This window comes from Cherax quadricarinatus, chromosome 81 (assembly GCF_038502225.1).
Source record: "Cherax quadricarinatus isolate ZL_2023a chromosome 81, ASM3850222v1, whole genome shotgun sequence".
NCBI classification, from domain to species: domain Eukaryota; kingdom Metazoa; phylum Arthropoda; class Malacostraca; order Decapoda; family Parastacidae; genus Cherax; species Cherax quadricarinatus.
Window position 1 is genome coordinate 4176496 of NC_091372.1, and position 18060 is coordinate 4194555.

General features: G+C 39.7%; 1 protein-coding gene across 15 annotated transcripts in view; it reads right to left on the reverse strand.

The window, feature by feature from the left end:
- Positions 1–18060, reverse strand: part of LOC128699776 (probable phosphorylase b kinase regulatory subunit alpha) — a 353571-nt gene that overhangs the window by 261491 nt on the left and 74020 nt on the right. The gene's annotated exons all lie outside the window — the stretch shown is intronic.

Genomic DNA, 18060 nt, shown 5'->3' on the forward strand with positions numbered 1-18060 from the left:
AGCTCTATGGACAGATTTGTTGTGCGACAGAGGTCCAGTGACTCTCAAGCTGGTCCTAGTGGCATTAAAAGAAGAAGGGAAGTAACCCCAGAAAAGGACTTGCTACCTCAAGTCCTAATGGAAGGGGATTCCCCTTCTAAACAGTAAGAAGATAATGCTCTCCCCTCCTCCCATCCCATCAATCATCACCAGATCTTCAATAAAAGTAAGTGTCATGTAATTGTGCATGCCTTTTTCAGTTTGTGTGTACTAAAATTAACATTTTTTTGTGGTAAAAAAATTTTTTTTCATACTTTTGGGTGTCTTGCACGGATTAATTTTATTTCCATTATTTCTTATGGGGAAAATTAATTCGCATAGCGAACATTTCGCATAACGACCAGCCCTCTTGCACGGATTAAGTTCGCTATGCGGGGGTCCACTGTATAGTAGTACCAACACTTTTATATGGTTGTGAAGCTTGGGTGGTAAATGCAGCAGCGAGGAGACGGTTGGAGGCAGTGGAGATGTCCTGTCTAAGGGCAATGTGTGGTGTAAATATTATGCAGAAAATTCGGAGTGTGGAAATTAGGAGAAGGTGTGGAGTTATTAAAAGTATTAGTCAGAGGGCAGAAGAGGGGTTGTTGAGGTGGTTTGGTCATTTAGAGAGAATGGATCAAAGTAGAATGACATGGAAAGCATATAAATCTATAGGGGAAGGAAGGCGGGGTAAGGGTCGTCCTCGAAAGGGTTGGAGAGAGGGGGTAAAGGAGGTTTTGTGGGCGAGGGGCTTGGACTTCCAGCAAGCGTGCGTGAGCGTGTTAGATAGGAGTGAATGGAGACGAATGATACTTGGGACCTGACGATCTGTTGGAGTGTGAGCAGGGTAATATTTAGTGAAGGGATTCAGGGAAACCGGTTATTTTCATATAGTCGGACTTGAGTCCTGGAAATGGGAAGTACAATGCCTGCACTTTAAAGGAGGGGTTTGGGATATTGGCAGTTTGGAGGGATATGTTGTGTATCTTTATATGTGTATGCTTCTACACTGCTGTATTCTGAGCACCTCTGCAAAAACAGTGATAATGTGCGAGTGTGGTGAAAGTGTTGAATGATGATGAAAGTATTTTCTTTTTGGGGATTTTCTTTCTTTTTTGGGTCACCCTGCCTCGGTGGGAGACGGCCGACTTGTTGAAAAAAAAAAAATATATATATATATACACATATTTTTTTTTTAAAACGTTGGCCGTTTCCCCACCGAGACAAGGTGACCCAAAAAGAAAGATAAACCCATAAAGAAAGAGTACGTATATACCTTGTCATATACACAGTATACATCCTGCAGTATAGTACATATACGCCTAGCAGTATACACCACTCATACTGAGATATTCTCAAGCACCTCAACTTCCTTCTCCTGTACCTGAACATATCCTCCTCTTTCTCATTCTCTACTGACTTAATAAAACCCACTGTGTGGGCAAAATGCTATCGTTAATGTATTCACTGATTCTAGGAGACATTTACTCCACCTCGTTGGTACATATTTACATACCATTCTGGCTGTAGCATTCATACTGGTTAAAGGATGAAGTTGGAACCAGATATGGGCCACAGTCTCCATTTGGTCAGTAGACCTGATATCTTGAACTTTAATTCCTGTGAGAATATGATAACCCCTCAATATAACAAAATGGGGAGTTACCCAATAATGGAAATTGTAGTAGATTGAAAAAAGGATTGTTTTGTGTGACAGTAACAATAACAAGCAATTCTGTAACTGACAGGCTTTGTCCATAGTTTCCTCATCAACTGACCCAGTGGACACTGCCCCATATTTCTAAAATATGTTATACAGAGGTCCATTATATCAAGGGTTAATTGTTCCACCCCCGAGTCCAGTGAGGACTGAATGATCACTGCTCAAGAGAAGTCCTCAAGATGTCACCAGCGGAAATTCCTGTTGGATGATGTTAAACTTGTACACAGACTTCAAGGCTTCCTGTGTGATGATAGCCTTACATAAGAGTAAGGCACTGATGGCCCTGCTGAAATGAGAGGACCATCCAGGACAAGTCGAGGCATGACATGAATCTTCCTTGCTTAGTTCTTCTCTTAGTCCAGTAGTAGGAGATTGGAGGGTGTGTGCCATCCATGAGTCATGAAAAATAAAGTTGAGAACAAATCTGTGCAGCAAAAATTTTGAAACCACTGCTGTCCAACAATAATAAGATGTTCATTATTGTTATGAGCTTCTTGCCTGCTTTTCTTCCAAATTTCCACAATCATTGCAATCAAATTTCACAGCCCAGGATCTTCACTTCATTGCTGAGTCTTTTCCATTCATTGTCACTCCATTCCCAATAGTTACCATTTTTTTTTTAATACTGTCAGTTTCCAACCAAGGCAGAATGATCCAAACACGTTTACCATAATTCATGCTCTAGCTGTCTTTCCAGCAGTAAAGGAATGTCACAATTCAAACAACCCTCCAAACCACATTATCGTTAACTATGGACACGAAGAGACACTATGCAGAATAAACTGTTATTAAGATGAAATTTCACCCAAGGTTAAGAAAATCAATCCAATAAGAGCTTGTTCTACACACTGTCTTCATGTGTGTCCCATACCTGCCATCACTGCACTTCTACAGCCAGATCATCAACCAAGTTCTGTTCAGCAACAATCGACATAGTGGTTATAATAATGTTTTACTCTTCCCCTACAACTGTTTTTTTTTTTTTTCAAATACAGGCTACATACTTTTGTGAACAAATTTAGGTACATGTATCTGATATGAAGGATATTTTCCATACTAAGAAAAGCTAACTATAAACATTCACTTGTAATTAGTACTGTAAGCTCATATACAAACAGCAACTATAAAATGCAGTTAATATAAAATAGCAGGGTACCATATACACATTAATCTTAAAACACTCAGGTTACAAACATTTTGCATCCCTAGAAGCAGCAAAGAAAGCCCCAGTGCTTGAAACATTTGCCACTAAGTTTCTAATATTAGTTTAGCTGAAAGCAGCAAAGCTGTCAGAATACTTGCCTTGCGCAAGTAAATACAATAATGCTTAATCTTTAGACAGAGAGAAGGCAAAAACTCTTGTTAGGGGAGAAGCTAGAACTCTGCTACTTGAACATCACTGCATGTCTTCAATATAGTAATCCTTCAATTAGCAACAGTTTGCATATTATTTTGCTTAGATGCAAAGGATAATGTAGGGAACAGTTACACCTAGAAAGGGTAAGACAGAGAATAGGACCTCAGATGAACAAGCAGGTTTCAGGAAGGGTAGGAGATGTGTAGACATGGTCTTAGGAATGCAACTCAGTCGTTAAGCGACGAGAGGCTGTACAACATAAACTGAAATGCTGATTACTGAAAAGTCTAAAAACCGTAGTCAGTATAGCAACATAAATACAAAATTTGTGAAGAAGTCATCTGCTGAATAGCCTTTGAGAGAATATACTTTTACCTTCAAGAGGAATTTCAAATTGCTTAACTGTGTACTGCATCTGGTGTAAACAACCTAATCAAAACATCACACAGCAACCTCAACCCACAATACTAAACTGATTCAAGCATGTGAATTATTAAAGTTCTTATGTTAAATACAGTACTGTTAGACACAGAAGAATGTGTAACATTGAAGGAAGGGATGGAGCTACACTAATTTTTTTTTTTTTTTTTATCACACTGGCCGATTCCCACCAAGGCAGGGTGGCCCGAAAAAAGAAAAACTTTCACCATCATTCACTCCATCACTGTCTTGCCAGAAGGGTGCTTTACACTACAGTTTTTAAACTGCAACATTAACACCCCTCCTTCAGAGTGCAGGCACTGTACTTCCCATCTCCAGGACTCAAGTCCGGCCTGCCGGTTTCCCTGAACCCCTTCATAAATGTTACTTTGCTCACACTCCAACAGCACGTCAAGTATTAAAAACCATTTGTCTCCATTCACTCCTATCAAACACACTCACGCATGCCTGCTGGAAGTCCAAGCCCCTCGCACACAAAACCTCCTTTACCCCCTCCCTCCAACCTTTCCTAGGCCGACCCCTACCCCGCCTTCCTTCCACTACAGACTGATACACTCTTGAAGTCATTCTGTTTCGCTCCATTCTCTCTACATGTCCGAACCACCTCAACAACCCTTCCTCAGCCCTCTGGACAACAGTTTTGGTAATCCCGCACCTCCTCCTAACTTCCAAACTACGAATTCTCTGCATTATTTTCACACCACACATTGCCCTCAGACATGACATCTCCACTGCCTCCAGCCTTCTTCTCGCTGCAACATTCATCACCCATGCTTCACACCCATATAAGAGCGTTGGTAAAACTATACTCTCATACATTCCCCTCTTTGCCTCCAAGGACAAAGTTCTTTGTCTCCACAGACTCCTAAGTGCACCACTCACTCTTTTCCCCTCATCAATTCTATGATTCACCTCATCTTTCATAGACCCATCCGCTGACACGTCCACTCCCAAATATCTGAATACATTCACCTCCTCCATACTCTCTCCCTCCAATCTGATATTCAATCTTTCATCACCTAATCTTTTTGTTATCCTCATAACCTTACTCTTTCCTGTATTCACCTTTAATTTTCTTCTTTTGCACACCCTACCAAATTCATCCACCAATCTCTGCAACTTCTCATCAGAATCTCCCAAGAGCACAGTGTCATCAGCAAAGAGCAGCTGTGACAACTCCCACTTTGTGTGTGATTCTTTATCTGTTAACTCCACGCCTCTTGCCAAGACCCTCGCATTTACTTCTCTTACAACCCCATCTATAAATATATTAAACAACCACGGTGACATCACACATCCTTGTCTAAGGCCTACTTTTACTGGGAAATAATTTCCCTCTTTCCTACATACTCTAACTTGAGCCTCACTATCCTCGTAAAAACTCTTCACTGCTTTCAGTAACCTACCTCCTACACCATACACTTGCAACATCTGCCACATTGCCCCCCTATCCACCCTGTCATACGCCTTTTCCAAATCCATAAATGCCACAAAGACCTCTTTAGCCTTATCTAAATACTGTTCACTTATATGTTTCACTGTAAACACCTGGTCCACACACCCCCTACCTTTCCTAAAGCCTCCTTGTTCATCTGCTATCCTATTCTCCATCTTACTCTTAATTCTTTCAATAATAACTCTACCATACACTTTACCAGGTATACTCAGCAGACTTATCCCCCTATAATTTTTGCACTCTCTTTTATCCCCTTTGCCTTTATACAAAGGAACTATGCATTCTCTCTGCCAATCCCTAGGTACCTTACCCTCTTCCATACATTTATTAAATAATTGCACCAACCACTCCAAAACTATATCCCCACCTGCTTTTAACATTTCTATCTTTATCCCATCAATCCCGGCTGCCTTACCCCCTTTCATTTTACCTACTGCCTCACAAACTTCCCCCACACTCACAACTGGCTCTTCCTCACTCCTACAAGATGTTATTCCTCCTTGTCCTATACACGAAATCACAGCTTCCCTATCTTCATCAACATTTAACAATTCCTCAAAATATTCCCTCCATCTTCCCAATACCTCTAACTCTCCATTTAATAACTCGCCTCTCCTATTTTTAACTGACAAATCCATTTGTTCTCTAGGCTTTCTTAACTTGTTAATCTCACTCCAAAATTTTTTCTTATTTTCAACAAAATTTGCTGATAACATCTCACCCACTCTCTCATTTGCTCTCTTTTTACATTGCTTCACCACTCTCTTAACCACTCTCTTTTTCTCCATATACTCTTCCCTCCTTGCATCACTTCTACTTTGTAAAAACTTCTCATATGCTAACTTTTTCTCCCTTACTACTCTCTTTACATCATCATTCCACCAATCGCTCCTCTTCCCTCCCGCACCCACTTTCCTGTAACCACAAACTTCTGCTGAACACTCTAACACTACATTTTTAAACCTACCCCATACCTCTTCGACCCCATTGCCTATGCTCTCATTAGCCCATCTATCCTCCAATAGCTGTTTATATCTTACCCTAACTGCCTCCTCTTTTAGTTTATAAACCTTCACCTCTCTCTTCCCTGATGCTTCTATTCTCCTTGTATCCCATCTACCTTTTACTCTCAGTGTAGCTACAACTAGAAAGTGATCTGATATATCTGTGGCCCCTCTATAAACGTGTACATCCTGAAGTCTACTCAACAGTCTTTTATCTACCAATACATAATCCAACAAACTACTGTCATTTTGCCCTGCATCATATCTTGTATACATATTTATCCTCTTTTTCTTAAAATATGTATTACCTATAACTAAACCCCTTTCTATACAAAGTTCAATCAAAGGGCTCCCATTATCATTTACACCTGGCACCCCAAACTTACCTACCACACCCTCTCTAAAAGTTTCTCCTACTTTAGCATTCAGGTCCCCTACCACAATTACTCTCTCACTTGGTTCAAAGGCTCCTATACATTCACTTAACATCTCCCAAAATCTCTCTTTCTCCTCTGCATTCCTCTCTTCTCCAGGTGCATACACGCTTATTATAACCCACTTCTCGCATCCAACCTTTACTTTAATCCACATAATTCTTGAATTTACACATTCATATTCTAATTATTTATACAATTAACTTCACACTCACCCACCCTCTCAACATTTTAGGTACATTCTGAACTTGAATAAAACAAATTACACACTTATCTAACCTACCAACATTTTTTCCATATTTACCAGGTAGGCTACACTTTGGACACAGAACAAACATCACAGACCTTCACCCAGCTAACAAATCCCCATTGTTGTACAGCCTCTCCTCACTTAACTACGGAGTTCCGTGCCTAAGACCACGTCAGTAAACGATTTCGTTGCTAAGCGAAGAGCATAATGGTAGTGGGTTTGTGTTAACCATCTGTGATATTGTTTTAATGTCACCTTTGCACCATTTATAACATTTCTGGTACATTTTTAAATGTTTATACAGTAGAGTACTGTGTTTTGTAATAAACAGAATAAAGGAAATCAGCTCTAATATACATTATTTAGGTATGCATACTGGTCAGAGAGCCTGTCATAAGTCCGAGGCGTCAGTACAGGAGCACGTCACTAAGTGAGAGGCTGTATTTTCAAAAAATACTTTTTTTACATTAAACTTTATCTCTATAACTTAACCTTTTGAGTGGCTGTCACATAGAATACATTATTGAGGCTAGGGTCCCCTCACATAGTTCTATGTCATGAGCTCAGCTCATTCAGACAAGCTGTGAGCAGTATATTTTGGCCTAGATATGAGAGAATGGGTGTGCACGATGAGTATACACGATATAAACAAAATCCTGCCTAACATGGTGCATGATGGAAAAACAAAACTGTGTATGGTTAAAAATAGGCTTTGATGTCTTTTCTTGGATGGTTTTATAGTTTTATTGGATGTACTTTGTATCATGTGATAGAACGAAGACATACTACTGAAAGAGATGATTTTGACTGGTTTCAGGACAGAAGTACGTAGATTGAAATTGAGCTCAAAATGGTGTAAACATTTGATTTTTGCCCATACGTATTACTGAGGAAAGGTAAGGCCTCCCTTACAACCTCCCCAGTCTATTTTATGGGTTTTAGTTGGTTTGATTCAATTATTGAGACACTATAAACCATGGCCAATCATTCTTGGTTACACGTATTTTATTATCCGAGAAAAAGCAAATCTATTTTTGCGTGATCAAGGATTCAAAATGGAAGGCTAGTGTAATATAGACGAGGTCTGGGGATATGATTAATGAATAGAGAAAATTTTGTTTTAGTACCAGGAATGTCTACATTGTTTATTTAGCATTCAATTATTAAATTGGCATTTCTATAATTTTGTGTAAAAACTGACCAAATTACTGACTTCAATCCATGAAAGAAAATGCTACAATGCATACTGCCAGGCACATCACCTAAAGGGGACTAGAAGACACAGACCAGCAAGACTATGAGAAACAAAAGAGAGGATACACAACCTCTCCAGGGACAGAGGTTTTTAGGGCCAGAAGAGAAAAAAAGACTGGCAAGAAATGACAATAATCCTACACCAACTGAAAACACTTCTAGAGCAGAACAACAGATATTAGAGCCAGCAAATAAAACCCCTCTAAATTCCACCAATATAACGATATTCATCTTTGCAAACATACAGGGTCTAAAGCTGTCAAAAGACAACAAAATTCCTTACATCAAGGGACTGCTCATGGATTCAAATGCAATGTTTGCAGCATTCACAAAGACCCACATGAAGGATCATTATGACAATGAAATATGGATCCCAGTTTATAACCTATTCTGATGCGACAGACTAAACAGGAAACAAGGAGGAGGTGGGCCTGTATGTCACAGAGTCGCTCATTTGCACAGTACTACTAAACACCTCAAATGATGTAGTTGAAGTTTTGGCAGTAAAGATTGAAAACCAAAACCTTGTCATTGTGGTTGCATACAAGCCTACAGATGCAACTTCCCAGCAATTCCAGGAGCAGCTTGTAAAAATTAACCACTGTCTGGAAAATCTCCCAACTCCTGCCCCAAACATCTTACTACTAGGAGATTTCACCTTGAGACACCTAAAATGGAGGAGTATAGCAAACAATGTTTTAGCAGAGATCACCCCGGGAGGCAGCTCAGATGAAAATTCACACACACATGAACTATTAAATCTTGGCACCAAATTCACCTTAAACCAGCAAATAGTAGAGCCTACAAGACTAGAAAATACGCTGGACCTCATCTTCACTAACAATGACGATCAGATACGTAATATAAACATATCAAAGACAATACACTCAGATCACAACATACAGAGGTACAGACATGTATGCACAGGGCTCCTGACCAGCAAAATGTGAGCAGCCATGAAGGTCTATTCAAGAAATTCAATTTCAATAAAAAAAACACACAATGGGATCAAGTAAACCATGTCCTAAATGAAACAAGCTGGGAAGATATCCTAAACAACACATATCCAAACATTTGCCTTGCAAAAATGGATTCTGTGGTTCTTGAGATCTGCTCAAGACACATTCTATTAAGAAAAAGAAAGAGAAAAAGATGTAAACTAGAAAGAGAAAGACGTTCCCTCTACAGAAGAAGAGTCACAGAGCTGCTGAGTGGGGTCAATATATCTTATATACAAAGGGAGGCACTAGTCAATGAAATTGCAAATATCGAACTTAACCCCTTGACTGTAGCAACCCCATATCCTGAGATGTCTCCTGGTGTCACAAAATTTCCCAAAAAAAATTTTTATTTTTTCTTATGAAATGATAGAAAATCTTTTCCCGATTGTAATGACATCAAAAGAATGAAATTTGATGGAAAACTGATGGAATTACACTCTTGCGAAGTTAGTGACCTCGGCAATATTTATGAATCAGTGATTTTGCCCAATTTGAGCCCTATTTTCGGCTAATTCCATTGTTCCAGTCGACCAAACTCATAGCTATTTCTTTAGAACTCCATTTTTTCTATCGACTGAGCACAAGAAACTGCCCATTTACTGATTTCAACTACCCAATAACGTGGTCAGAAATTTGCAATTTAGCCAATTTCACAAAAATTAAAAAATATGACAATTTCAAAATAGGGTCCAGAATGAACAATGCAGACATTCCTGGCTCTAAAATAACATTTTCTTTGTTCATCAGTCTTATCTCCAGACCCCTCTGATATTACTCTTGCTTTCTATTTTGAATTTTTATTCAAACAAAATACAGTGGACCCCCGGTTTACGATATTATTTCATTCCAGAAGTATGTTCAGGTGCCAGTACTGACCGAATCTGTCCCCATAAGGAATATTGTGAATTAGATTAGTCCATTTCAGACCCCCAAACATACACATACAAACGCACTTACATAATTGGTCGCATTGGGAGCTGATCGTAAACCAGGGGTCCACTGTATAGAAGATTTACTGTTATGCAAACTACTGCAATATTGTAATAATTGTATAAATAATGTCAACCCATTCATGACTGCATATTAGAATGGCTGCTTGGACATTTATTGGAAAATGACATCATTTGTTTACTTTTAAACATCGGCAAAAATCAAACATTTCCCCTACTTTGAGCTCCATTTCAAAGTTCTTTTCATAAAAAAAACAATCAAAATCACCTCTATTTCTATAACATGTTTTCCATTCTATCAAATGAGACCAAGAAAACGAGAATACAACCACAAATACTATATGAAAAGAGACCACAAAGTCGGTATTTTAATTAAAAAAAGTCTTTTTTTTTCTCATTATGCACTGCGTGTGGCAGGATTTTTTTTATATGGTGCACACTCACCACACAGACCCATTTTCTCACATGTGGGCCTACCAGCTTTCTCCTGCTTGATTTGAAGCCGCTAGAATTTATGAGTATATATACGTACATCAAAAACGGTGGCTCGTAAGACGTATACGTATATATGACCAAAACAGTCAAAGGGTTAAGCTGAAGGAATCTTACAGGAGACAAGAATCACAGAAAGAACTAAAAGCCATAAAGAAAAATTAAAAAAAAAAAAAATACTTCTCTTATGCCAAATGTAAGGGAAAAACAACATCCAGCATTGAGCCGCTGCTTAGGCAGAATAGGACATACACAGATGACAGCCAAGAAATGAGCGAGATACTAAAGTCCCAATATGACTCAGTGTTCAGCGAGCCACTGCCCAGACTGAGGGTAGACAATCCCAATGAATTCTTTATGAACAAAACCCAAAATCTGGTCATCTCAAAAATCCCAGATATTACCCTAACTCCACAAGACTTTGAAGAGGCAATAAATGACATGCCTATGCACTCTGTCCCAGGCCCAGACTCGTGGAACTTCGTGTTTATCAAGAACTGAAAGAAGCCCCTAGTGCTTGCCTTCAGCATTTTATGGAGAGGGAGCATGGACATAGGGGTCATCCCACACACACTAAAAACAATAGACATAGCCCCACTCCACAAAGGTGGCAGTAAAGCAATTGCAAAGAACTACAGACCAATAGTACTACCATCCCATATCATAAAAATCTTTGAGAGGGTTCTAAGAAGCAAGATCGCCAACCACCTAGATACCCATCAATTACACAACCCAGGGCAACACGGGTTTAGAGCAGGTCGCTCCTGCCTGTCCCAGCTACTGGTCCACTATGACAAGGTCCTGGATGTTGTAGAGGATAAACAAAATACAGATGTAGTATACTACACAGACTTTGCAAAAACTTTTGACAAGTGTGACCATGGTGTAATAGCACACAAAATATGTGAAAAGGAATAACAGGAAAAGTTGGTAGATGGATCTATAAATTCCTGACAAATAGAACACAAAGACTAATAGTAAACAGAGTAAAGTCCCAGGCAGCCATGGCAAAAAGCTCTGTTCCACAAGGCACAGTACTCGCTCACATTCTATTCCTCATCCTCACTTCTGACATAGACAGAGATGTAAGCCACAGCTCCGTGTCTTCCTTTGCGGATGACATCCAGATAACCATGGCAGTGACCTGCATGGAAGACACCGCGAGACTCCAAGTAGATATCAACCAAATCTTTGAAAGGGTCACTCAAAACAATATGAAGTTCAACGAGGAGAAATTCCAACTGCTCAGATATGGGAAACTTGGGGAAATTAAAAATGTATCAGGGTATACGACAAATTCTAACCATACAATAGAGGAGAAAAGTAATGTGAAGGACCTGGGAGTGATAATGTCAGAGGATCTCGCCTTCAAAGACCACAACAACGTATCTACCTCATTTGCTAGGAAAATGAAAGAATGGATAATGAGAACCTTCAAAACTAGGGATGCCAAGCCCATGATGATTCTCTTCAAATCGCTTGTGCTCTCTAGGCTGGAATACTGCTGTACACTAATGGCCCCCTTCAAGGCTGGCGACATTGCAGACCTGGAGAGTGTACAAAGAACTTTCACAGCACACATAAGTATGATAAGGCACCTAAATTACTGGGAATGGTTGAAGGTCCTCAATCTGTATTCCCTGGAATGCAGGCGAGAGAGATTGGTACCAAACCTGCACACAAAAATCACTCCCTATGAAAGCAAAAGACTCGACAGGAGATGCAACATTCCCCTGATGAAAAGCAGGGGTGCCACAAGTACACTGAGAGACAACACAATAAGTGTACAGGGCCCAAGACTGTTCAATTGCCTCCCAGCATACATAAGGGGGATAACCAACAGATCCCTGGCTGTCTTCAAGAAGGCACTGGGCAGGCACCTAAAGTCAGTACAGGTCTCCCTCAACATTCGCGAGGGTTAGGGGATCAAGATCCTCGCGAATGTTGAAAAACCGTGAATGTTTGGTGCCCCAATATATTGTAGGGAAATACATTACAATACTGCTTCCTGGAAATGGGAAGTACAATGCCTGCACTTTAAAGGAGGGGTTTGGGATATTGGCAGTTTAGAGGGATATGTTGTGTATCTTTATACGTATATGCTTCTAAACTGTTGTATTCTGAGCACCTCTGCAAAAACAGTGATTATGTGTGAGTGTGGTGAAAGTGTTGAATGATGATGAAAGCATTTTCTTTTTGGGGATTTTCTTTCCTTTTTGGGTCACCCTGCCTCGGTGGGAGACGGCCAAATTTTTGTAAAAAAAAAAAAAAAAAAAAAAAAAAACTGCTTCCTTAACTTGTTGAACCATGAATAATCATATAATACATGAAAACGTCGTAAATTGTACTAAATATATACATGTTATGCTTTAATAACGTTTTTTTTTTTTTTTTTTTTTTTCAACAAGTCGGCCGTCTCCCACCGAGGCAGGGTGACCCAAAAAAGAATGAAAATCCCCAAAAAGAAAATACTTTCATCATCATTCAACACTTTCACCACACTCGCACATTATCACTGTTTTTGCAGAGGTGCTCAGAATACAACAGTCTAGAAGCATACACATATAAAGATACACAACATATCCCTCCAAACTGCCAATATCCCAAACCCCTCCTTTAAAGTGCAGGCATTGTACTTCCCATTTCCAGGACTCAAGTCCGACTATATGAAAATAACCGGTTTCCCTGAATCCCTTCACTAAATATTACCCTGCTCACACTCCAACAGATCGTCAGGTCCCAAGTACCATTCGTCTCCATTCACTCCTATCTAACACGCTCACGCACGCTTGCTGGAAGTCCAAGCCCCTTACCCACAAAACCTCCTTTACCCCCTCTCTCCAACCCTTTCGAGGACGACCCCTACCCCGCCTTCCTTCCCCTATAGATTTATATGCTTTCCATGTCATTCTACTTTGATCCATTCTCTCTAAATGACCAAACCACCTCAACAACCCCTCTTCTGCCCTCTGACTAATACTTTTATTAACTCCACACCTTCTCCTAATTTCCACACTCCGAATTTTCTGCATAATATTTACACCACACATTGCCCTTAAACAGGACATCTCCACTGCCTCCAACCATCTCCTCGCTGCAGCATTTACCACCCAAGCTTCACATCCATATAAGAGTGTTGGTACTACTATACTTTCATACATTCCCTTCTTTGCCTCCATAGATAACGTTTTTTAACTCCACATATACCTCAACGCACCACTCACCTTTTTTCCCTCATCAATTCTATGATTAATAACGTATGTTATTTAATAACATGTATGTTATTAAATACCAGACTCCACCACTGCCTCCTCCACTGCCTCCACCACTGCGAGTCCCTACTACCCTCCCTCCGACCCCTGCAACTGGCAGCCAGCCCTCCCACCACTCAGTGTGGTGAGTGTTTTGTTTGTTCATTATTTGCTATTAAACTACAGAATAAATAATGTAAACCCATTCATGACTGCATATTGGAATGGCTATTAGGAAAGGTATTAGACGGTGACATCATGTGTTTACTCTTGAACACAGCAAAGAATCGAACATTTCTGCTATTGCTAATAATAACAATAGTAATAATAATAATAATAATAATAATAATAATAATAATAATAATAATAATAATAATAATAATAATAATAATAATATTGGCAGTTTGGAGGGATATGTTGTGTATCTTTATATGTGTATGCTTCTAAACTGTTGTATTCTGAGCACCTCTGCAGAAACAGTGATAATGTGTGAGTGTGGTGAAAGTGTTGAATGATGATGAAAGTATTTTCTTTTTGGGGATTTTCTTTCTTTTTTTGGGTCACCCTGCCTTGGTGGGAGACGGCCGACTTGTTGAAAAAAAAAAATAATAATAATAAATACGATATAATTGAAGAAGGAAATTGTACAAAAATACGAGGGAGTGGTTGACACATCGTCAGTGTGGCTTTGTTTATGCTGGAGTGAACATTAGTCTCCCTGCTCTTCCAAACATTTCACAATAATTCAGCGGTTGAGGCAGTGGTGGGAGACGGCCGACTTGTTGAAAAAAAAAAAAAAAAAAAAATGTTATAAATAATAATAGTACATGTTATTATTAATAACATATATTATTATTAACATGTATGTATTTAATAACATATATGTTATAAATAATAATAGTACATATTATTAATAACATGTATTATTATTAACATGTATGTTATTAAATACCATTGCCTCAATCACTGCCTCTACCACTCCAGTCACACTCAATCTACAAGCACCAAACACAATGAATTATTGTGAAATGTTTGGAAGAGCAGGGAGACTAATGTTCACTCCAGCGTAAACAAAGTCACACTGACGATGTGTCAACCACTCACTCGTATTTTTGTACAATTTCCTTCTTCAATTCTATCATATTTATTATTATTATTATTATTATTATTACTATTGTTATTATTAGCTGTAGCAGAAATGTTTAATTCTTTGCAGTGTTCAAGAGTAAACACATAATGTCACCGTCTAATACCTGTCCGAATAGCCATTCCAATATGCAGTCATAAATGGGTTTACATTATTTATACTGTAGTTTAATAGCAAATAATGAACAAACAAAACACTCACCACACTGAGTGGTGGGAGGGCTGGCTGCCAGTTGTGGGGGTCGGAGGGAGGGTAGTAGGGACTCGCAGGTGGCGGGAAACTTAAATATGATTTGGCGGCTGGGAATTTGGTGGCTGGGAATTTGGCGGTTGGGAATTCGCGAATGTGTGAAGCCCGTGAAAGTTGAAAACGTGAATGTTGAGGGAGACCTGTACTTGACCAACCAGGCTGTGGTTCATATGTCAGCTTGCCTGAGGCCAGCAGTAACAGCCTGGTTGATCAGACCCTGATCCACCATGAGGCCTGGTCTCAGACCGAACTATGGGGGCATTGACCCCTGAAACCCTCTCCAGGTAAACTCCAAGTAAACGTTATATAGTTGAAATGATTTAATGGGCAGTTTTCTGTGCTCAGTTGATACAACGAAAGGCATACTAGCAAAAAAGCTAAGAATTTGGTCAATTGGAACAATGAAATTGGCTTAAAATAGGACTTGAAGTGAACAAAACTGTCGCATAAATTGTGCCAAGACCATTAACTTGGCATTTGCATAATTCCATAAGTTTTCAATCAAATTTCATCCTTTTGCTGTCATTACCTACCCCCCCCCCCCCCCCAAGAAAAAGATTCTCTACCATTTCAGAAGATTTTTTTTTTTTTTTTAAAGTGGACGCTGAGAGCAATATTACTTTTAAGGATAAGTGATGGCTAGTATGGCTTAAGTATAGTAGCAGAATACATTCTCCCTGAAGGTGACTGGATGATCAGGGTGGAGCAAAATTACATTGTGACTGAACCACATATTTTCTAGAAATTGCCATGTAACACAGTTGAGATTTTAATATATAAACCACATCTTATTAAAAATATACTAAAAATATGCACAGCAAAAAGTTCACCATGGAATGACTCACGAAATCGTAATGACACAATTGCAAACAAACCATACCAGGGGCAAGGTTAGAACCCGCAATCAGAGAGTCACAAAACTCCATACCATCGCGTTAGCCACTAGGACCAGCTAGCTACTATAAGATTCATCCAACTAGGGATATTTCTACACCATAGCAAGGTTAGCATAGGCACCACTGTGACTACAAGTGCAAGTTTTTACAGACGAATCTCCTGCTAGCGTGGCCGTGACGAACTCTAGCTCGACTCCCCTCAAAGCCGTCAACATGACTCATGAAATCGTAATGGCACAATTGCAAACAAACCACCTGTGGTATGGTTTGTTTGCAATCATGTCATTATGATTATTTTGATTATTTATCTTGTTCATTCCATGTCACAAATCATCAGTGCCTATATGATACTTTAACTATCTGAATGTTAATTACATTTTCACAGCTTGTTGATGATAAAGAGAACAAAAGCTAAACTTTGCCAAGTGTTGTATTACTGTCAGATGCTGGCTGTGAAATAAAGAAATTGGATTGCATTGGTGGTCTCTGCAACTTTTCCAAGCAAACGGTATATAGAGGGTTCATAAAATATGTTAAGGTGGGATGGAATGGTTGGTAGAGCACTGGACCATCATTTGACTTGCCATGAGATCAAATGTTTGTAAAACATCTTGGATAAGAATTTTTTTTTTTTCAACGCGTTGGCCGTCTCCCACTGAGGCAGGGTGACCCAAAAAAGAAACACTTTTACCATCATTCATACATAATCACTGTCTATGCAGAGGTGCCCTGATATGACAGTTTAGATGTTACTCCAAACAGCCAATATCCTCAACCCCTCCTTTAAAGTGCCAACATTGTACTTCCCACCTTCAGGACTCAAAGTCCAGCTAACTGGTTTCCCTGAATCCCTTCACAAAATGGATACGAATTATACATATTTTTCTTAACCTCAATGGCTTTCTTCCACCAAGGCATGGTGACTATAAAAGAAAACACATTCACAATCACTCATTCAATCACTATTTTGCCAGAAGTGTGCTAACATTACAATCAGTTTACCCACTGGTATAAACATCCCCACCCCATCTCCAGGACTCAAGTCCAGCTAACCACTTTTCTTGAATCCCTTGCTAACAGTCTAACAGCACATCTACTAAAAACCACTTAGTCTACGTTCACTTTTAACACACTCCTGTAAGCCTGCCTGCACTCTGAAGGAGAGTTGGGGATGTTGCAGTGTGGAGGGTCATTTAAATTGTTTTGTCTACACACTTCTTACTGAATGAATTATTGAATGAGTGTTACTGAATGAGTTTCATTTTTGGGGGTCACCTTACCATTGCTTGGCACGCATGGCCATTTCCCACAAAGGAAGGGAATAAAAATAAAATTGTAGTTTTTTTGTTTTTTTTTTGCAACACTACCTGTCTCCCACCAAGGCGGCGTGACCCAAAAAAGAAACATTTTCACCATCATTCACTCTATCATTGTCTTGCCAGAGGCATGCAGATACTACAGTTCAGATGTACCTCCAAACAGCAAATATCCCCACTCCCCCTTCAAAGTGCATGCACTGTACTTCCCACCTCCATGACTGAGGTCCTGGAGGTGGGAAAAAAGGTGGGTGGGTGGTGCATTGAGGCCTCTAAGGAGACAAAGAAAATTATCCATGGAGGCAAAAAAGAGGAATGCATGAGTGTATAGTGGCACCAACACTCTTCTATGGATGTGAAGCATGTGTTGTGAATGTTGCAGGAAGGAGGCTGGAAGCAGTGGATATGTCGTATCTGAGGACAATGTGTAGTGTGAATGTTATGCAGAGAATCTGTAGCTTGGAGATTAAGAGGTACAGAGTTACTGAAAAGTATTATCCATAGGGCTGAAGGAGGGTTACTGAGCTGGTTTGGACATTTAGAGAGAAGGTGGGGAAGGGGTCATCCTAGGAGAAGTTAGAGGGGGGAGGGGTATAGGAGGTTTTTGTATGCGAGGGGCTTGGGCATCCCAAGGCATATGTGAGCATGTTAGATAGCAGTCGAGGCAAATGTTTTTTTGGAACTTGACAAAGTGTTGGAGTGTGAGCAAGGTAACATTTTGTGAAGGGATTCAGCACAACCAGATAGCCATTTTAATCCTAGAGGTGGGAAGAACAGTGCCTTCTCTGAAAAAGGGATGGGGATATTTTGCAGTTTGGAGG